At 36.4% G+C, this 23,932-nt stretch overlaps 1 long non-coding RNA gene across 4 annotated transcripts; it reads left to right on the forward strand.

Moving 5' to 3' along the window:
- Window positions 1-1,094: 1,094 nt before the first annotated feature.
- LOC104597571 (uncharacterized) lies at window positions 1,095-8,812 on the forward strand. Of its 4 annotated transcripts, none has more exons than XR_002022702.2 (7): window positions 1,095-2,086; window positions 3,002-3,048; window positions 3,140-3,185; window positions 5,804-6,309; window positions 7,870-7,949; window positions 8,120-8,198; window positions 8,284-8,812. It is a non-coding gene; the product is annotated as an uncharacterized LOC104597571 (long non-coding RNA). The 4 variants fall into 4 exon arrangements; XR_016078947.1 differs by having other exon boundaries at window positions 1,096-1,989; XR_002022700.2 differs by having other exon boundaries at window positions 1,097-3,048.
- The last annotated feature ends 15,120 nt before the right edge of the window (window positions 8,813-23,932 follow it).

Below are 23,932 nucleotides of genomic sequence, written 5' to 3' on the forward strand. Positions count from 1 at the left end.
AATGATGCATCTAGGGCTGATTTTTTTGAGTTGGGATCTCCCGCCGACAAAACATGTTTCAACACTCTCTTTCATCATGATTTGACATTGTACATCCCACCATGAGATTGGGACCCATCATAAAACTGGGACTCACAATTTATGAGATGTGTGGTATCAAATCACATTGGAAGGATAGGTATTGCAGATGATCTGGACGAGATATTTCAAACAAGGTTCAAAGTAGTGATACATATTGCATTGTATTAGAGGGCTTTTACGGTTTCAGATGTTAATGACCCTCCTAATGTATCATTTTTTTTTTTTTCTGATAATCACTACAATGTAAAAAAATTTGAAGGGTTTGACTACAATGCCGGAAAGACATGATACTGGAAGAAATTACAATCAATCGACAGATATCATTAAAGTAGCTAGGAACCAACCAAATGGGTTTTCACCAAAATTTACAGGGGTTGTAATTGGTAAAAGCTTTTCGGGTATCATAATTTTTCCCAAATATGAAATATCAAAATGAAAATATAAAATAGTCATTAGAAAATGGAAACTCACGATGCACATTTATTGATATTTTAAACTTGCTGGGAGCTTGTTGAAGCACATTTAAAAGTTAAAACCAATTGGAATCAATAACGTGCATTGTGATTATTGTTTTCCTGTACGTTGAGTGTGATTTCGGGGCTGATCATTTTCAGGCGGCTGCGCATAGTCCCAAAATTTTGGGTTTAGGCCTATATTTTGTGAGTCCGGATTTCTTATCTAGGGCAATTCTGTCCACACCTACCCATATAACATTGTATACACACTCTTATATGTTATTATATAAGGGGAGATGTTGCAAATGCAGTAGGTAATGTTTTGTGGGTAGGCATGGGTAAGGGTTTTTGTGGGCGGGAGATTCGGAGTCATATTCTGTATTTAGGCCTATCCAGTCCCGAGCCCACAAATGGTGGCTGGACGTGGCCGGGCCAATATAATACTGTAGACCCGTCTCGGGCCCGGCCTGGCACACACAGCCCATGTTCATCCATTGGGGGTGATTTATATGCCTGAAGCCCTGAACTGAATTGCCACATCAACCGAAAGAAATATGTTTGGGTGAAGTGCGTTTTTGCAAGAAAGATGGGCGTACTAAAATCAGGATACTCATTCTTCACCACCTTCTTCCTGATGTGATTTGACGTGGGTCTTCCGGTCTGGACTAGAATCCAGATATGCATGTCCTGAATCCTATCCGATCCCACACGCTCCGACGGTTTTGTTATTCTTGTTCACTCTAAAATCTATAACTATCAGTAATGTGTGGATAACTGGTACTCTGGTAGAGCCATTCTGTGGAGGCTAGAGAGGGGTAATGGGGTGTCCACTGTCCAGCTACTCGGATTCGGATAGGGTCTGGGTCAATTTACAACCCACCTCTAGCGGCGACGGCCTAGCAAAATCGCATTCGCAATTTACAACCCAACCCGCTCTAGTGGCAAGAGTATGGTTGAAGGCGAGCCGGGGCCCGGAAGGCAGAAGAAAAAACGGAAATTTTGATGAAATTAAAATCTGCCATGACCATGTTCTCATGATCCTCCTCTATTGAACCACGGCGTAAACTCCTCATCAAGAGATTAGACGCCATTAGCCTCACATCCCCCTACCTCTCCATCTCCGGTGTACACTGCTCCCGGTCGTCGCCGGAACAACTCCAAATCTCCCCCCGACATTGGCCAGGATTTTAGACCCATCGGCCCCTCCTCCCCAGTGAATCCTCCACCCAGTTGCCGCCTCGGGTCGAGGTTTCATTCCGAATACCTTCCGGCCCATGTCGGTCGACCAATTGGTCATTGTTGCGAATCCGGGTGTGTTTCCCTTCAATTGGTTGTGGAGTTTTCCTACCAACTCATGAGGCCGCCTCATCTCGAATCACGATATACGGGGGGCCCGGTTTCGGGTTCTAGGCTCCTACCTAGCAAGAGCATTCCCGTCGTCGTCCACCCCAAAGTTCAACTTCTCAAGGGTTTCTTTGTTATTTCAGTTTTTACTTTCGAAAAATCTAGGCTGCTGGTTTTGGCAACATGTGGTTTTCTTTGATATTTAGGTCAATATACATGCCTGTATGCTTTTGTTATTCTATTTTTGGGTTTCAGTAGTTCAATATATGTTTTAAAAAATTAAAATGGGTAAATTTGACTATTTGAGGAAAGAAAGCTAGTCATCTTGATCTGCACAGGCCTTAAGTTAATTAGTATTAAGTGCATAAAATAGAAGAAAAACTTGTAGCTTTCTTATCCCATGAGGAAGTAAAGAATTTGTAAGTGACATTATTCGGCCTCACAACCTCCAGAAGTCATGAAACTCTGTCATGGTTTTTCTTTTTCCTTTTACATTTCCATTGGGCTGCAGTGAAGATTTGCACACAATAAATATTAATCGAACTTTATAGTCTCAGAGTCAAAGGGAGGCAATCTGACACCATATACAGAGGCTAGAATATCAGCTGTGATCAAATACCTTAGGCCTACTGGATCCCAATGCACCAAGATGGTCTTCCCTATCATACTTGTGAAATCTTTCTTTCTCAAAACAGTCTCAGCATCCTCTAGAGTCTTTGGGAGAACAAAACATTCATCAATCCCTCTTTTGGTCTTTTGAAGAAACAACATCCTTGGGCACCATATTAGACACTCATACATCTTGAAGCATTGATTAGTCCGACAATCTCTGGACATGCATAACCTGTATAATGCTATAACATTGTTGTACAACTTAGGTAATTTACCTACCCCACACCACCCTTCATGACAAAACTAACACGACTTCCATAATCCCATTGCCTATTTGAAACTCTCAACATGAAACAGAATCAGCATACCCTTCATAATGCCTTTCACCTGGGGACTATCTGTTTTCCATCCCTAATATTATTTCTCAGTCATGATCATATTTCTGATGTCACAATTAGTACCTTGCCTTTAGATTTCATTCACTAATCTTTCATCTTACCTTGTTTTAGGCTGCACACTTCCTGTCTTCAAAATCTGATTTTGATGCCTATAAGCAGTTGAGTTATTTATTTTAAAATTTCTTCTCATTAATGTCTTTGGCTCTATGCTATGTGAATAGTAATAGTTCTTCTTTACATCTTTTTCAGGAACAAAAGCAGAGATGATGCATTTGTGACAAGTAATAATTGAAAAGTAAGTACAAAGTTTCTTGTTTCTTCTGATTGTTGACTATATACATGTATTATACATGTAGGTATGATTCACATGCTATCTTAACTATTACCTATTATTCTCAAAACTGCCCATCTGTTTACTGTACTGTCTTCCCTTGGTACCAATCAACTGCAAACCTAGGGCGTTCTTAATATTGTAAGAACTTTTCAAGTGATTTTTAACCAATAATTAAAAAGGTGAGGTGCATTTCAAGGTGTGCACCTCGCCTAGGCCTAGGTGTAGCCCCTTTGAAAAGGCACATGCCTGATGCACTTTCCTGCATCAGATGAGGTTGTAATGCAGGAGCCGAAGAATCAACTATGGAATTTTCTTAAATTTTCTGTATTTTTTGTATATTTGGACAATATGGGTATTTTCGTCATTTTAACTATTCCTGTGTGGGGCCTAGGCTATAACATCTAGTTCCTCGAATTTAGTAGGGCTTGTCTTTCAATTTTCAGTTTATTTGCACTAGTAGATAGAAAGTTATTGTGTTTCTTGGTGCACAAGACAAGGAATGTCATTTTTGTAATTATGGTGAACAGTATTCCGGGCCACACATGCCACTCTATAAATAGATGTATTCTCTTCCTTTTGAAGCTAATAAATGAATGAAGATTTCTTTAGAGCAAGCTTTCTGTATGGAGTGATTCCTACAAACCCTAGAGTGATTCTAGGACCCCTTGGAGTGATTCATTGGGGTTTCTCTCTCATTTCTCTTTCTCCGCCCCTTCTCCTCCCTCCCCCTCTCTCTCTCTCTCTCTCTCTCTCTCGCACTCTCATTTCTGTCTGGTGATAGTTTGTTCTAGCCCTACTACATCAGTTTTTGTATCAGAGCTAATGGTTAGTCACCATGTTCTCACAAAGTGACCGATTCTATGGGCCTAGGGTATTATTTAAACAATCTTATGTGCCTAGAATCAATGGTGATAGGGTTTTTGAACCATATGAAGGGTCTATGGTTGATTTACTTGAGAAATTGGTGGAAGAAAGTAAATCTAGTAATGTTGGCTATAGGAGTAAGGTTTTCAGGAATGTTAGAAGAGAAGAGGGGAAGTGCTTAATTTTAAGGGAGATGAAGACAGAGAAGCATTCTTTAATTGGATTGCTATACTAGAAGAACATTTTGATTGGCATGATATGTCTAAAAAACAAAGATTTAGAGTTGCACGCATGAAGCTCGTGGGTATTGCTAAAGTTTGGTGGAGAGCTCTTGAGCAACAACTAGAAAATAGAGGTGAATATCCTATTACCACATGGGCAAAGATGAAGAGGTATTTGCAAGAAAAGTACATTCCACAATACTTCCATGATGATTTATATGTGGAGTTGACTAATCTTAAGCAAGGTATGTTATCCGTAGTTCAATATATGCATAAGTTTGATGAATTATATATTAGACGTGACATTACAGAAAGTGAAAGGCACAAATCAGTTCGTTTCATGAATGGACTAAGGGATTATATCAAGAATGATTGTCTACAATTCAGATTTATGACTTAGATCATGCCTTTGAATTGGCTCTCAAGATAGAGAATAAGCAGCTGATTACAAAGTATTTGAAGCCAATGAGAAGAAAGTACAAAGTTGAAGATAAAGATGATGATTTTTCTTGCATGTTGATGCCCATCCTAGAGATAAAGTTGTGAATGAAGAATTTCAACCTATAGAAATTGTAAACATTGAAGATCAAAAGAGTGTAGGCTAAGAGAAGATTAGAATGGTTGAAGAAGGAACTTCCAACACCCATGGTCAACTTGAGGTTAATGATCAAGAAGAGATAGAAGTAGGGCAAGATGCAAATGTGTTGGTTGTAGTAGATGTTAGTAAGGAAGTAAGTCATGACCTTACCTTACAAGTTCAACTGGATCCAATTCAAGAATTACAAGTTGACATAGTGCAAGTTCCACCAACATCAATAATGGTAGAAGTTCAAGATTTTGTTGAAGAACCAAGGGGAGCTGGACACATAGAGATGGACATTTCTCAACTAGAGATTGAAGGAAAAGTTCCAAATGTTGCAATTGAGATTTTGGATATGGAAGTTCATAGTGATAAGCAATGGGTGTCAACGGTATTCAAAAATCCAATTTCGAAATCGAGATTCAATATAATCAAATCGAATTCGGATAATTTGAATATCTAATCGGTCGAATTCGGATATGACCTGATTCGATTTGATAAATGTCCGAATTCGACCGAATACTTATTTCTTAAAAAAAGTTAAATATTTTATATAATTTATATATTTATATACTTTATATAAATAAAATATTTATTTTATATATTTATTAATTACCTAAAATAATTAATTGATCAAATTCGAATCCAATTGAATATTCGAATATTTAATCAAATTCGAATTCGAATATGAATTTTCAATATCTGTCGGATATCAAATTGAATTCGGATATCAGATTTCCTAATCGGATTCGAATGCGGATATTGCTTGATTCGATTTGAATTCAATCCATTTACACCTCAAGTTATCATTCTCATATTTGTCTAGTGGAAAATTTTCTGAGACCTCAATATAGTTGCAACTCAAATTTTCTAAAGTTACTTTGCTAAAGTGATTCTTGTTTGTTTTTACATAGTGTTTATGCAGTAAATGAACTGCAAAGCAAGGGGCTTAAAAGCATTGATGGAGTCAACAATGAAGTTTGTTACATTCTTTGGTTAGGATTCCTAAACTCAATAAATTTTAGTAAACTTACATGTGCTTAGTGGATCTTTCTAAATTCCTTCACTTTATTGGCAAAAATGTGTTTTAGTAGATCTGATTCTTTAAACTTGGCCTGTATTTGTTTTCAAAACTGGAAGTTTAAGCATAAATGCCACTTTTCTGAGGCACTATTGTGCTCATGGGGTTTCAGTAATAGTGTATACTTTACAACGTCGAAACTTCTAACTTGTATATGTGTCTTTGTGAAACACTTTTGTATAACCTGTTGAGGGAATTGCTTGATTTAACATTTGAGCTTTTTATTGGCACGCACGATTTGGAATGGTGGTAAAATTTCTCCCAAGACCTTTTCCTGCATCCGTGGCAAACATTTGTTTGCCTAAGAAAACTAAAGGTGATGAAGAGGACGAAAAAAAGGTTGGTTCTTTTAATAATTTATTATATGGCACAACTGCATTCAAATTATTTTTGTTTCTTTATATTTGTTTGGTGTAATCACTTGTATGTTTAGGCATTGACCAATGCATGCAGTAGATTTGTTAAGTGAAAATCTTGCTGAGGAAGGTTCTTGTGTGGTAGCCAGTTATGATATTCATGCAATGATGTGTATTATCTCTTTAATTGGAATCCGCTGTTAGAGAAATCCTCTACATTTAAGTTAGTTTTAAGCAGTATTTTTATTATTTGGATTGGTGACTGTGCATGCCACATTTAAGACATCTCGTTTGCATGAATGAAGACCAAGGAAGCATAATTTGGCAACATTTACTGATTTTGAGTATGGAGATTTCAAAATGAGCTGAACTTAGATTGAATACATGAAGCAATCTTTTTTTTTTCCTGAAATAGAATCGCAAGTGGGGAATGAGTTAAACAATGGAAGCAGGAGTTTCCTGAAATCACTTTTCCCCCTGTTCATATGAAAGGGAATTAGCTGGATAGAGTGCACAGGTTCTTTGGAAGCATTGTGTGACTGATGAACACAGATAAAAGTAGATTGGGTAACCATACTTGACTTGAGGAACAGGAGAAGATTGTTGTGCAATCAAGAAATGATACATATAAAAATGACTGTAGAGGAACTAAGGTTGTTGAGATCATTGGTACTACAAATAGGGATGAGCTTGGAAATAAGTATATTCTAAGAACCTAATTTGCAAGAATTGGTAACAAGTGAAAGTGGACCAAGAATGTTCTGCCATCTGAATCAAGGACACTACAATAAGGAACAGAATGTTATTCAATCATGAAATGACAACTAAAGAATGGCTCCAGTGGAGATAAGTTTGTTGAGATTAGTGATAATACAAATAGGGATGAACTTGGAAATAAGTACAGTTAAGGAATTTTTGTTGCAAGAACTGGCAAGAAGATAACTTATGGACTGATATTTCATCCATCTGACATTAGGACAGTGCATCCCTCCATTTTCTAAAATCCTAGAAAAGGATATGGGTACGAGTATCCTATATAATATGCCTTTGTGCATAAATTAATTTTAAAGCCATAGGTCCAGAAGTCCTGCTTATGATCACTCCTAATAAGAACAATGCATAACTGCATGATGTAGGTAGTGTGGTTTATGATACATTCCTGACTTACCATTACAACTTTATTCTGTGTTGTAGCTTGTAATTTTTTGTGGTTGAGTAGAAGGAAGATCAATTTTCTTCATTTGTGGTATTGAGATCTGTTGGGATACACATGTGAGTTATGAGGAGTGAAAGAGTCCCACACTGGAAAAACGCAAGAAGTGCAAGGAACTTGTATGTTATATACAAGAGGTGGCCCAGTAACTCAATAGCTTAGGATTTTGGGTTGCAAGTCATTTGTTTGTGCCTTATATATACAATTGGATGTTTTGTTACATTTGTCCATCATATGTTACTAGAAAAGACAGTTTGCAGTTTAGTTGTCCAATTTTTGTTGATCTCCTTAGAGGCCTCATACTATCTCCTTTCTTTTATTTGTTTCCAGGATGAAGGTTCTGTTGAAGATCTGTCTCCCCAAGAATTGTTATGGAGACATGTAAGACGTGCCAAAAGAGTTAGAGCTAGGTAGGCATAACTATTGATTTGAGTCAATTAAATTGCAAAGCGTCTCTTTATCTGTTTGCTTTGTATTACAGTCACTGATGACATTTGAAGCAAATCAAACATGCACTGTTTTCGGTATGGTCGATGATGCTATTTCAAGGTTATAATGGTTTTTGTATGGGTGTAAACAGCAAGAGTTTGTGACAAGAAAAATTGCGAACTTGCCTTCTTGGAATTGTGCCTTGTGAAACTAATCATACAAGGAATTAGGTGTGTAAGCTTAAAGGAATTTTGTTAGGGCTTTTAATATATGTTGCATATCTTTACATAACGGTTGTTGATTTTATATGTGCAGATTAAGAGAACAATGGCTTCAGCGAATTGCACGGTACAGACGGAGACTTGCCCTTTTACTTCTTCCACCAGTTGAGTAGTACAGAACAATACAACTGGTGGAAGTTGACTTGCTCTTCCAAATTTTGGTTCCAATTGGTCATTGCTTATACCTTGGGTAATGCCTTTGGCTGAGGTTCTATATCCAGCCTTGCAGACAGGAGGGAGGAATGGCGAGATAAATTTAACCTGCATAGATTTATGGGGTTGGTGGATCCAATTGCAGTGGGGCCAAAGGAGAAACTGATGGGTGGTTTTGCATGCGGAGATATATTTCTCACTTCTTATTGTTGATTTGTCCATTCGAAAGAATCAAAGAATTGTTTATAAACTAGAAACAATTCGTATTTGACATCATTTTGGTGAAGGGTTTTATACATGTTGAACAATTTTATGGATGTCCTTTTTGCACATACGTATTCCGAGTGCTCTAGCAAGGTTTCTTGTATCTCATTTTTCTTTATAATGGATTTTTTTTTTTTTTTTCAAAATTTGTTGTTTTAAGGTTATTGGTAAAGGCTAAAGCAAAGATTATAGGATAGTCATTTGGGATTTTCTCCTTGGCAAAGTACAAAGATAAATTTGGATGTAGAGGGGGGAGAAGTGATCAGTAGAGAAAAGCTTTGCTTTTAGGTTTTAGGTGTAGTCTTTTGGAGTTTTTGTTGTGGACCTTTGGCCACCCAAGTTTGCTTTCAGTGCTTAGGGATCTACTTCGTGTTAGAGGACTTTCCGGTGACGAAAAACAAAACCGAAATTTCCTAGCCTTATTAGTGAATTAATTACTGTGGGTAACAATTACGGGATTCAACATTCAAGCATTCACGGGTTGAAAGATCAGCAGAATAATTGTCACAGTATAGGTTTTGTCTGTTATGAAGCTTTCTAACATACGGAAGGGAAATAAATAAATAAATGTAGGAAAAAAAATACCTGGATCAATTGCATGTAGCAGACTCCCTTCAATTCTAATAGGGTTGCAACACTAAATGAGAAAGGCTTTTGTGTTTTTTGGCCTCTAATTTCATGGTGACAAAGAAGCATCTATTAGACATGGATTTGTTTCTCACAGAGCATGCCTCACACCAATGTCACAGCAATCGTAGCCGTGCATTGGAAATACCAACATGTTGGTATACCTAATCACAATGACATGGAGATTCAAGAAATCGTGAAACAGATTCAATGGCCGATAGCTAAGAAATCGTGAAACAGAAATTTCAAGAAAGCTTTGGAGAAATTTTCAAAATAAAACCCTCTTGTTGGTATAGCTAATCACAGTGACATGGTGACCGAACTGGGGAGTCTCTCTCTCTCTCTCTCTTCATCTTTTTTATCCAGCTCCTGTCTCTCTTCGTGTCAATGCCATCACCGCTGCAACTTCAAGCAGCAATGGCATTATTTTTGCTTGCTCCCCCAATCTCTCTCTCTCTCTCTACTCTGTCTCTCTCCCCCCTTTCGCCCTTTCACTCATTCTCTGCAATTGCATCTTCATGAACAAGCTCCCCTTTGTCCTTTCACTCAGTTTGCAGTGGCATCTTCACGGACAAACTCCCCCTTACACCATCGACGAAGGACAGAAAGGTCCCCACTGATCTGATTCTCAAATGCAAATCGGAGGGTAAAGACAACAAAAGAACTCTCTCTCTTTCTCTCTTCAACCACACCTCCCCTGTTTTTCCTCTCTTACCATTGCCACTCAACTCTTAGCAGCGGCGATTTGGGTCGAACCTCCCTCACCGGACAACATGCATCTGAAATCTAAACAAGACAATCGTTTCTAATCTGGGTTTCAAATCATAAACAAGTAATTTTTTTCGTCAATCTCCCTAGTGGCTCCATCCGGTTGAGTTTAAGGGTAAAACAGTCATTTTATATTTTTCTATCCATATTTAATGACCCTAATAATGTTTAGACAATTGTTAGAAACAGTAAAGGTAGCGTCAATCAATTTTCATACGGTAAAAGTACACTTAGTCAATTAACTAAATCATAAAGATAGTTTAAGAAATTTACCCTTATTATAAATAGTAGAAATAAGACTAGGAAAGAAAGAAGAGTAAGATGTTTATTGTGTAAAATGCAAATTTCTAACACATAAGGATCATTATATTATATGCAGAGAAGGGAGTACAAAGGGGGACTACGACTACTAAAGCATTAGATGCATGTGTTGCTTCTTTTTTGTGGGTTTTTAACATTATCAAGATTACACTTAACTTGACAAAGCCCCATCATCCATGTGTTGCTTCTTTTTTGTTTTACCCCGACAAATTCATGATCTCATCATGCTTGTGGCATGGTCTACTTTGCCCCCCCCCCCCCCCGATGAGAAACTGATCCAAGCAATTAATAGGAGTTGCTTTCATCAACCAAACACCAAACTGTAGTAATGTTGTTTTGTGCTATTTAAATTAAATACGCATCAAAGGCCGTTGGAGCAAAATAAGCAGCCCAATGCTGGGTAATTAAGCTGCCTTTCACCCTCTTTCTCAAAGGTGGATGCATGGGATAAGTCCTCTCTCTTCAATTCAAGCCAGTGGTCTTAAATATATAAATACTTCTTCAATTTGATGGTGACCTTATAACACCTATTAACTTCTATGCTAGACAAAGAGAGATGCTCATCTTTGCACCCTTATAATAATAATAATAATAATAATAATAATAATAATAATAATAATAATAATAATAATAATAATAATAATAATAATATTGAATGCCTTGAATTCTGTGAAAATATTATTTTTGACATTTCTTAGAATGGAATTGGAAACAATGTTTTTCCATCACCCTTTTGTTGCCTAATGGTTATTTCCTGGTGTCCGTTAGCATGGGTGCATGGCCTGGAGTGGGCCTTGATGGTAGAGTGGCCATATGCCCTCGTTTAATCCTCAACATGTTGGAATATCCAATATCCATGTGACAAGCCACATGTTGATGGAAGATGATTTTATGGTTATCTCCATGCAACACTCTCACACACAATCATTCATTTTAAATTATTACTTATTTATTTATTTTTTATAAAAAATAAATTTATTTGATTGTTTATTTGAAAATGTTTTTATGTGTGGAGATACCAATATTGTTGGATTATTCTAGATCCAAATTCCAGCTCTTATTGAGTCAATGGATATCCATTTGACCCAGTTTAGACTGGATGACCATGTGGATAGATCATTGGTCAGTATGGGACATTTGTCTCAATCTAGAGAGGCCTTGACTTGGTCTTCCCTCCAAATGTTCAAGTCGGTTACGCTCCCTCCTCAAAACAAGGAAGGGAATGTTGGGGAAAGACCTATATATATGGCTATCACAAAGATAGCAGTGTGTGCAAAATCAAAGATAACTTGGAAGGTCAAGCAACCTCCAAATTTCGGCTCCATCTAGATTTGACAATTCTCTCTTGCATTTTGTTTGAGAGATAGGTGTCTCGAATCCTGTATTGTGCAGCTACTCTTATTCTCTCTTTGTATGCAAGTTTGATACACCAAGATCTCAGCCGTTCACCTCTACATCTACTCGGTCCTTCACTAGTATCGAAGCCAAACATCGACTTGCACAGTTTTCTAAGTGTAGCCGCGCCACACTGGATAACACCCCATCTTTTAAGCTTCAGAAAAGGGAGAGGAGAGAGAATACAACCAGTTCGAGAGTTTCCTCCTTTCTCCACCGAAGCACTATTCGAGGGTTTCGTCAGCTCTCCCATCTGCACATCTGTTCGAGCCTCCAACTGTAGTTATTCACTGCGAAGAAGAAGAACCAGATCAAAGTTTTCTCATCATCCTCCACCGAAACCCTGTTTCGGGTCTTCTTTCTTCTTCGTCGAGATATCAAACAAGCTCCAACAGCTGCTCCTTATTATTATTATTCTTGCTCCAGCGACTCGAAACGAACATAAACTCTGGCGACTCCAAACCTAGTTCCAGTTTACTTATTTTTTTTGTTTGAAAGAGACGCCTATTCGAGTTTTCTCGAAAAGATATATGAATCTGCTGCTCGAAGAACTGCAAAATTTTATCTCTGATCTGAAGTCTGAAGTCTGAAGCAAGAAACCCTAAATAAATTTAGGGCTTTTACTATTTTCGTTCACTACAAAACAAATATGGTTCGATAAGGCGGATTCGACCAGTGAGCCGAACCCAAGCATCTCAAATCGGGTATTAGAGTTTTATTTATTTGCTTATTTCTCCCATTTCAATTTTTGTTCGGTTTTGCAATCGTTGATTTATACATCTTATTAATTATTTACTGTCATTTTTTTAGGCTCCAAACCACTTAGAAGTATCATTGCCGAATGCCAAAGCTGCTATTAAAAGGAGCAGTGGGAGCTGGACAAATTAATTCTGCTGGATAACTTAGCTGCCGATTAGTATTTTTGCGTAGACAGCTAAGTACTTTATTTGCATTTACTTTATTTATTTATTTTTGGCCTTCGAACTTGAGTGACAGTCTCATAAAATACAGCCAGCTAATACCTGTATTTGCTTTATTTATTTTCGAATATTCTTGCTATTTTGAACAATGTCTTCTACTGCCTTATCCCAAGAACTCAATAAAACTAAGAAACTGAATGACACCAATTATGCTCTCTAGAAACGTAGGATTAGAAGGATACTTGATGAAGAAAATGTTGATTATGTTTTAGATAAATCTATTCCTGCTAAACCTTACTGATGATGATTCCTTGATCGTAATTCGTGAATTTCAAAAATGGGAAAAAGATAATAGGAAGGCAAGAAATTGTTTGTTAACTTTTATGGAGCTTGGCATAGAGGTTGTATTTGAAGAATATAATAATGCTAAAGATATGTTTGAAGCCATTAAAGAAACATATGGAAAAATAACTGAAACTTATGTTCAATTGTTAATTGAAAAATATTATGGCTGTGAAATGAGAGAAGAGGATTCTATAGTAGATCATGTTAGTAAAATGAATGTAATTGCCAAAGAGTTGGCAACCACTAGGAACCCTATTCCCGAGAAAATTCAGGTCTCCACCATTCTTAATAGCCTCCCATCTTCTTGGAATTCTGTAGTAACGACTTTAAATCTATCCGGAAGAGAAGTTAGCATAAAAAACTTACCTACCTTGTTAGGATTAAAGGCTGAAAGGAAGATGAAGAAATCCCAACCTTCATCCTTAATGGTTACTCCCAAACCAACTGAAACTTCCCAAATGGTTGAAAAGCCTAAGGGCAAGTTTTTCAAAAATAATAATGGGAGGAAATTTAATAAGAAATTTAAATTCTCAAAAGGATTCAAGAAGACTAAGGGTAAACATTGTTTTGATTGTGGAAAACAAGGCTATATAAAATATAATTGCCCTGAATGCAAAAAGAATAAATCAAATAATGAAAAGGGAAAAACTGAAAAAAAAAGATATAGTCTGTGTAGTCTCTGAATCCTACTTTGTTGATTTTGTTTTATATGATTGGTGCATAGATTCTACCTCCTCTAAGCATATTTGCAAAACTAAAGAGATGTTCCTAGAACTGAAGAAAATGAAGACAGGAGAACACATAATTTTTATGGAAAACGACACCTACACTGATGTACTTGGAACCAGAAAAGTGAAGATCCCCATAAATGAGAACACAAATTTAATCCTTAATGATGTATTGTATGCACCTAATTTTAGGAGAAATTTATTGTCTGTACCTCTGTTAGATGAGAAGGGTTTTGATGTACGTTTTAGGGGAGGAAAAGTAACCATAGGAAAGAATGGTAGAGTTTTAATGTTTGGGAATAAGTCTGATGGATTGTATCGTTTGACTATTAATAAAGTTGATGCTCTTTCTACTTATTATTATACTATCATGTGAATGAAAATGTGTACATATGGCACATGAGACTTTGTTACATAAACAAAGATAAAATGATGAGAATGAGCTCCAATGGCTTAATTCCCAAAATAAAAATGAATTTCAATTATTGTGAACCATGCCTTAGTGGAAAAGTGACTAGGCTCCCTTTTAAGAAAGGAAAGAAATTAGAGGAATTATTGGCTATAATACACTCTGATGTTTGTGGCCCTTTGAATGTAAAAACACATAGGGGTATAGAATATTTTGTAACTTTTATAAATGATTCCTCAAAACTTGGCTTTGTGTATCTGATTAAAAGAAAATCAGAAGTGTTAGAGAAATTTAAAGAATATAAAACACTTGTAGAAAATCAATTGGGTAGAAAAATAAAAACTCTTAGGAGTGATAGAGGTGGAGAATATATCTCTAACCTATTTAGTGACTTTTGTACACAAAATTGAATCATACACCAATTAACCATGTCCTTTACGCCACAACAGAATAGAGTGGTTGAACGGAGAAATAGGACTTTGTTGGATATGGTGAGATCAATGTTATCTCACTCAAGTCTAGGAACACACTTTTGGGGAGAAGCCTTAGATACTGCTGTATATATTCTAAATAAGGTTCCAATTAAAGTTAATAGCTTAACACTCCATGAAATGTGGACTGTAGAAAACCAGACCTGACTGACATCAAAATTTGGGGGGCTAGTGCTTATGTAAGAGTTCCAAATCAGCAAAGAAGCAAGTTAGATAACAAGATTCTAAGGTATACCTTTATAGGGTATAGTGATAATAGCAAAGGGTGTAGATTTGTTAATCATAAATATGATAGAACAGTTGAATTAATAGAAAGTAAGGATGCTGTTTTTCTATAAGATCAAGTTGAGGATAATAAACAATTACCCAACTTATTTGAAATAAATAAAGAAATTATAGAAGCTGAGACTTCACCTGATAGACAGGTTTCATCTAATAATGACTCCTTAGGTAGAATTCAAAGAGAAAGATTCCCTTCATTAAGATTAAAAGATTATTATACCTATTTGAATGAAGAGTCTCTTGATGATTTCATTGACTTTGAAGATGCTATGGATGCACCTAATAAAGAAAAGTGGTGTGAAGCCATAGAAGAAGAGTTAGACTCAATAAATAAAAATCAGGTTTGGGAATTAGTTGATTTACCCAAGAATAGGAAACCTATAGGGTGTAAATGGATATTAAAGAGAAAACTCAATGCTAATGGGTCTATAGAAAAATATAAGGCAAGATTAATAGCAAAATGGTACACTTAAGTAGAAGGGATTGATTATGAGGAGACTTACCCTTCAGTTGCCAAGTTTACCTCTATTAGAATCCTAATGTCCTTAGTTGCCTTTTTGCACTTAGAGTTGTGCCAATTAGATGTTAAAATTGCTTTCCTCAATGGAAAGCTGAATGAAGAAATATACATGATTCAACCCAAAGGTTATGTAATAGAGGGACAAGAAAATAAAGTGTATAAATTAAAGAAATCATTGTATGGTTTAAAACAGTCCTCTAGGATGTGGTACCATACCTTCCATGGAGCAATCTCTAAACTTGGATTTATACCTAATCCGTTTGATCATTGTGTTTACTCTTTGAATAGTGGGAGTAGTTTTGTTGTTTTTCCATTATATGTAGATGATAGTCTTATTGCTGGAAATGATGTGTCTATGATTAATGAAACTAAAGGTTGGTTAAAAACCAACTTTGAAATAAAAGACATGGGTGATGCTAGTTATGTACTTGGAATTAAAATAGAAAGAGATAGGAACATTAAAACCTTAACTCTTTCACAAGAGCATTACTTGGAGAAAATCCTAAGGAAATTTAATATGAAAGATTGTAATGGAGTTGAAACTCTAATTTATAAAGGAACCAAATTAAGTAGGGATATGGCTACCACTAATGATGAAGAAATAGAGAAAATGAAGTATAGACCCTATGCTCAAGCTATTGGTAGCTTGATGTATGCTATGCTTTGCACAAGACCAGATATCTCATATGCTATAGGTCTTGTTAGTAGATACCAAAGTAACCCAGGTAAACACACTAGAAGACTGTTAAAAGAATATTTAGATATTTACAGTTAACAAAATACTTCAAATTAACCTATCATGCAAATGATTTAGAGTTGCTGGGTTATTGTGATGCTGATTTTGTAGGTGACCCGGATGATAGAAAATCCACAACCGGGTATTTATTCCTCTTAGGAGGAGGTGCTGTCTCATGGAAAGTAAGAAACAAAGCTATGTAGCTAAATTCACCATGGAAGCTGGGTTTATCTCTTGTAGCTCCGCGGCATCTGAAGCAGTTTGGATTAGGAGATTATTGGAAGAACTCTGAATTCTTGATGTGCCAATAGGAGCTGTGAAGATCTTCAATGACAACCAAGCTACTATTAAGACAATTAAAAATGGTGAGATCGGCCCTAAAGGGAAACGCATAGATCTCCATTACCGGTATTTATATGATGTTTACTAATGGAATGAGATCCCGGTAGAATATGTGCGTACAAAAGATATGATTACCGACCCTTTGACTAAACTTATTGCAATTACAAATTATGTAAGGCACGTTAAAGCAATGGGGTTGGTTGGCACTTATTCATCTCGGGCCTAACTGGCCAAGTGGGAGATGATGGTAGAGTGGCCATAGGCCCTCGTTTAATCCTCAACATGTTGGAATATCCAATGGCCATGTAACAAGCCACATGTTGACGGAAGATGATTTTATGGTTATCTCCATGCAATACTCTCACACACAATCATTCATTTTAAATTATTTATTTATTTATTTATTTTCTATAAAAAAAATAAATTTATTTGATTGTTTATTTGAAAATGTTTTTATGCGTAGAGATACCAATATTGCTATATTATTCTGGATCCAAATTCTAGCTCTTATTGGGTCAATGGATATCCATTTGACCCAGTCTAGACTGGATGACCATGTGGACAGATATCCTTGGTCAGTATGAGACATTTGTCTCAATCTGGAGAGGCCTTGACTTGGTCTTCCCTCCAAACGTTCAAGTCGGTTACTCTCCCTCCTCAAAACAAGGAAGGGAACGTTGGGGAAAGACCTATATATATGGATATCACAAAGATAGCAATGTGTGCAAAATCAAAGATAATTTGGAAGGTCAAGCAACCTCCAAATTTTGGCTCCATCCAAATTTGACAGTTCTCTCTTGCATTTTGTTTGAGAGATAAGTGTCTCAGATCCTGTATTGTCCAACTACTCTTATTCTGTCTTTATTTGCAGGTTTGATACACGAAGATCTCAGCCGTTCACCTCTGCATCTACTATGTCCTTCAGGCATTTGTGTTTGCAAAATGTCCAAAGCGGATTGTAATGGCTTGAGTCAAGCACCCAACTACTCCCACCTACAAACCAAATAGGTCTCTTCGACCTAAGTATATATATAAACTTTGGTGGATGAGTGGATTGAGGAATGTGTGCTGCCCCGTCTACATTAGCTCTAGGTTCCTTGCTATTCATAACAAATACAGCCATGGAAGGCAAAAGACAAACTACTATAGGTGGATGAATGCAGTGGACTTACTGAAGGAGACAAGAGACTAGGTCGCTCTCTCTCCCTCTCTCTCTCTCTCTCTCTCTCTCTAGTACAATGGACGTTGAAAAGATGAAGTGGGGCTGCTAGGAAGAAGATGAATTCAACGTGCGTTTTGTTTTTATTTGGGTCCGAATGTTAAATGCATGCAGGGAGAATGGAGACCGGAGAGTGGAATTTGGCTTTGCTTTGTTAGCTTGGAGCTTTAATTTGTGCGTGCCCTCTGTGGGCGGAGAGAAAGAAAATCACAATGAGAGAGATTGAGTTAGAGGATGGGTCCGACCAAATATCATGTGTATTGATTCACTGTCTCCAATCTCCATTATTATGTTAAAGTAAATTCTCTTCTTTCTTTTTCTAAATGATTCCTGCAAGAAATCTGGACCATTTTTTTCTTCATTCTTCCATTAATTCCCTCTACCTTCCTAAATATCCATTGGCATGTTTTCTCATTCAACTACAATTCTCTTTCTCTCTCTCTCTCTAACCAACGAGTGAAACCCACTTATACCAACTTAACTGTTCATGCTGAAAAAGAAAAAGGAACAAATAAAATAAAATTCAAATAGTCAAATGATCCTTGTAACTCTTCTTTCCTTACATCTGTCATATTCTGGGATAACCCGTTTCGATTGCAACTTAAGTGGTCTTTGAAATAGGTAGGGTGTAGTGATGATACCCCACTGGAGTTACTGAACTGATAGAGACTATTCCAATTAAAATAATGGTGTTTATGAAAGAAGGACCAATTTACGCTAGCTAGAGTCTAAAGAAGAAGCCAAGGTGATGAACCAGGAAACTTAACACCTTATTGACCAATCATCTGCTGTATATCTTTGTCGGTGTTGTTTAATTAAGATCCATGCATGGTTTCAATAATTTCTACAGAATATCTCTTAAGAAAATGATAATGCATTGTTGAACCAATTAATAATATAAAGGAGACTTGTATATTTGTGATTCATTTTTTTTTCTTCGGGCTGAGCATCTAAATATTGAATGCAGGACCCTCATGTGTTAATTTGTGTACTCTCACCATTTACCTGTGATCGTAACACTAGTACAGAGCGAAAGAAACATGGTTACTGCAGCTTTAATGGTGAGGTGTGTGAGATAAACCAGTCACCATATATCTACCATGCATGTCATGTTTACATCAGCAGCATATAAAATTAATGAATTGGCATATTCAGAAAGAAGGGGGATTTTGCTGATTCTAAAACCATGGACGATGCATCATACATGGCTGGTCGTAGTACCACAAATCAAACACACAAAAGCCACAACCGTACCCTTTTCATTTGATACAATGGGTCAGTTCTATTCTGGGGACAAATGGAAATTTATTGCAAGATAGATTTGAAAAGCCAGTTTCATCTTTGAAAAACATCTCAACAAAATTTGAGGGGGGAGTGGGGCCAGCCCAAAGAGGTGATTTGGGCCATTTCGCCAATGCTTGGGCAGAGCCTGATGTGTATCCATCCATATTCCATAGGAATGTGGGAGAAAAACACCAGACCAAAAGATTGGGCCAAAATATAAAATATACCGACTGACAGATGGGCCATATGATTGGGTTTGGGTGGGTTACAGGTGGATTGGGTTGAATGGGTGAGGTGGGTTGGGTCAAAACTCAGAACTTGCCACCCCTTAACAACCCATTGACAGAGCCCTAATGACAAATAAAGGATAGGAACTTTGGCACGTGTGTGAAGAAGCTGAGTGGCTCTTTTTCTTTGAAAAATTTTAAAAAGAAGAAATTGAAGCCTCAACAACACAGACAAATAAAGGATAGGAACTTTGGCACGTGTGTGAAGTAGCTGGGTATTACCAAAAAAAAAAAAAAGCTGGGTGGCTCTTTTTCTTTGAAAAAATTAAAAAGAAGAAATTGAAGCCTCAACAACACAGTACACACAGTAGAATAGAAAGGAGTGAAAGTATAGTCCACTAAGATTAGTGTTGTAATGGAAAAACAGCAAAGCCAAGTGGATATAGATATCTATCTATGTTACCCATACCTAACATCACATAATCCACAAACGATTACTGTAACTTACCTAACATCACATAGATATATAACAACCAATTAGTCAATTACAACACAAAAGAGAAACCGCCGGCATATAATTGAAGAGGATGTTGGGGACGGGGGCTGTACGGAAACCATTTTATTGTTATGTGGTCGCTACTTGACTTTGACCTTAGCTTGTGGAATGGAATAGAGCAGAGCATATGAGATACAGACCACTCTCACCCAATGACCATGACCCACGCCAGGCTCAGCACATAACATGCAATATATGAACCCAACAAGGACATGGGATGCACCTACTGCGGTTGAAGCAGCGTTCCAAAAAAATTGACTTCTCCTTCTGCTTAATTGTGGGGCTTACTTTGTTCAATGGGACATGGGAACGTCGATCATCCACCTGTTCCTGCTGGGGCCAAAAAATTATTGTTTTACCATCGCTGATTTGCTGCTGCTGCTGCATGCCTTGTGGTAATTGGTAAATTCTCTCTATTTAACTTCTTCTTATACATCGATCATATATCATATACCTGAAATATTAATCTTGCCAATCCACGTTGACGGTTGATTTCTCATGTTGGCACCAGTGTTCCACAACGCGCATGTATGGGTTTGTGATGGAAGAAATTTCAATTTGTGCTTTGATTATTATTCAATTAGCAGTTTGACTACTAATGTGTATGTATATAAAGAGAGAGAGAGAGAAAGTTGATGGGAAATAAAGTATTATACCAATTAACTAACAATGCCACATGCTGTGTAAGCCACTAAGTAATGTCTTTTTTTTTTTTTCTGCTTTAACTATGTCAAGTTAAATAGCTGAAAAATCCATGACAAACTAGCTTTCTACTGTACACAAAATGGTAAATATTGCTGAAATTTCAAAACCCTAGTTTTGCAACGTTGATCCAATTTAGTGTCAAAAGCTTTTTTTCAAGTAACCGTTCAACCTTTGGGGTTAAAAAAAAAAAAAATAACGGTTCAACCTAGAAGCTTAAATTGTTAGGTAGGGTTTGTAAATAGTTTTTTATTTTCTAATATGTCTTTTCACACGAAAGGCTATTAGACCATGGACAATCACAGGCCATTCATACATTGTCATGAAATTTAATTAATTAAAGTGGAGAGGAGAATTGGTTACAAGACCATTAAAGTCAAATAAGATATAATACCATGCTAAGAAATCATTCAATCTAAAAGCTTATAAGGTGAGATCTATGAATGGATTTTTATTCTTTAACAAAGCCTGAAATGGGCTGAGCCTTTTGTATTAAATGAGACTGAAAGGCTCTATTTTCATCCTTTTTTTTTTAAGGCCTCATTTTCATCCTTTATGCTCAGTTTTAGTAGAGTATATATATATATATATATATATATATATATATATATATATATATATATATATATATATATATATATATATATATATATGGTGTAAATACAATTTTCAGAAATATGGTATATAAGGTTTTCCATGGTATATATTTGTATTTTGAACTCTTCCCAACTTGAGCCTTAATTTGGACTTTAGGCTCAATTTGGAAGGAGTATTAATATAAATATGTATAGTATAAATACATACAAAATACAAGATTTTACACTCTACATATTTGTATTTGTATTCTTTCCAAATGGATCCTTAGACTCAATTTGGAAAGAATACAAATGCAAATATATAGAATACAAAATCTTGTATTTTGAATATATTTATACTATTCAGATTTATATTTGTACTCTTTTCAAACTGAGCCTTAGAAAAGAAATCTGTTACACATCAACAAAACAGATACAATAATAGTATAGATACCCACATTAGATCATATCAGAGTAAGAGACTAGATGGATCCAGATGAACCGTACATGATGTGAGGAGATGGTTATGAAAAATTTATGGTTTGTTCCCCTTCAGAAAATTTTATTGGTTTTGTAAATATATTACTCCAAATCTCCAGTCCACCTACGCTACAGTTTCCTTGAATTGTGATAAAATTTTCCACTTATCAATATTCCTAACTGTATTAATTAATTTATACAAAATTCTGAAATGGAAGACTCAATAGAAACCCCTGACAGCAATTCATATAGCTCAGCCCAAGAGTGGGATGCAAATGGCCAAGGATTGGGAATTTGCTGCAGATGATCTAGTAGTCAGTAGATGCTAGATGATCGAATAAAATACTTTGACCAAACAAATTAATTACCCACCCGCAAACTGTTCAAAATTAAGCAAGTTTTCAAATGACAAGGAAAGAAGATAGAAATTAATGGATCGATTGATACCCTACCTAATACCGATTCGAACAACCAGATTTAAGAGATAGCTTTGAATCAATAAACAAACACAGATGAAGGAAGAATAGACAGATATTCAAATATACAACAGTGTCAGTATTTAATTAATTATCATTTACTTAGACACTTATTTCATAGTTTGTGTATTATTTATTTATTTGACGCCAGAAAAAGCAAACTTCAATAGTTTGTGTATTATATATATATTAAAGCACCTTCTTGCAAGAGAAAGGCACTATTTTTAGAGGCCATTGTCTAGAACGACATATACATACTAGTAGTTTTGTCACCAGCAACAGATCTAGTCTTGAAATTTGGAGAACTCGATGATCATTACTTTTGGTAGCGAGCTGGAGGACTTTCCTAAAGGCAGTGGAGACCAGCTTCTTGTCCATGTCTTTGCCCAGTCTTAGCTAGGATGAGGCGGAGCAAGGCTGTTGTCTATTGAACTATAGCGCCTCTCATTTGAAAGTAAACTCTCAAACTCAAAACCCTAACCCTAAAAGGAAGTGCTGCTTTTGTAAATTGTAATTGAGGAGGGAAAGAAGACGGTGACATGTCTGAGCAGCAGCTGTGAACCAATGCATGTATGGAAGAAGATAAAAATCAACCATAAAAAATGCCATTATTTTGGGTAATTTGAATTCAGTCCACCCCAAAATTCATAATATGATCAAATTTAGGGGTGGTGATACATACATTAATATTTAGGGAACTAATTTATGAATTTTGAGGTAGAATGGAACTGGAATCACTTTGGCCACAGGTTTTTGGGTCAGTGGTTCATTCGTCTGGTTTGAATGAACAATATGTTCCAACTTAAAAATAAAAAATAAAAAATAAAAAAGCGGCTAAAAACCGTTGTTTGAATCGAACGGATTGACAGTTTGACCACCTAGATCAGCAGGTCACTAATCAAATCAGTTTTTAACCACGGACCAGATTAAGGGTGAAACAAACCAGTTGCTTGGATGGTTTTTAGGCCAAATGATCTGATCATTTAGATCAATAATGGTTCGAAAACAACGGTAAAAAGGCATTTTTTTTTATTAACTTGAACGAATGACTATTAAAGACAACAATAACTAAAAGGGATTTTTATAATTCAATCCATCCCTAAGATGAAACAAGGATTTCGAGGGGTGAAATGAATCCTGATGTCAAATTCATAGGGTGCAACTTACAAGGGGCTATTAGTAGATTAGAAGGGGGCTATAAATCAAAATTCTGAGATAGAATATATAATCCACAATGGGATGTGAGGTAAAAAGCAGATCCGTCTCTCTTAGTAAATAATCCTAATAAGTAGTCATTATTGAATGGGTCACTTAGGCTGAGAATAAGCAACCACAACCTCAGTACATCTACGCATCAGCCGTACGGATTACGGATGCCCCCCAGTCTTTCAGAATTCTCAAAGTCCTCCTCTCTCCGTCTTCTCTCGTAGGCCGTATCGATAGCGGCCACCCTTCACCGTGGAATTCGCCCAGCAGGGAAAGCAAGCCACCGTAAAAAGGAAACCTCGGAAATTTGAAGCAACTCAAATTACTATTTAGCCATCAGGATATGAAGAAATATCATGATGATACCCCTTTGTAACCTTAAACTTGATATTACCAACAGCATCAAATTACTATCTACTGCGCTTCATCATTTAAATTAGGGTAATATACAAAAACCTCCCTGAATTTTCTGACAATCATAAAAATCTTTTCTTATAATTTCATAAAAAAATTTGCAGAGATCAAGTTGTATTCTTTCCCGGTGACACCATCAATTTCTGGGTTGATGAAGGAGCGGTTTTCTTGGACTAAAACCACGAGGGTTTTGATGGGACATGAATTAATAGTGGAGGAGGCCTCCAAGGCATGGTTGTCACT

The sequence above is a fragment of the Nelumbo nucifera genome, chromosome 7, assembly GCF_055504915.1.
Source record: "Nelumbo nucifera cultivar China Antique chromosome 7, China Antique-T2T, whole genome shotgun sequence".
Lineage (NCBI taxonomy): Eukaryota > Viridiplantae > Streptophyta > Magnoliopsida > Proteales > Nelumbonaceae > Nelumbo > Nelumbo nucifera.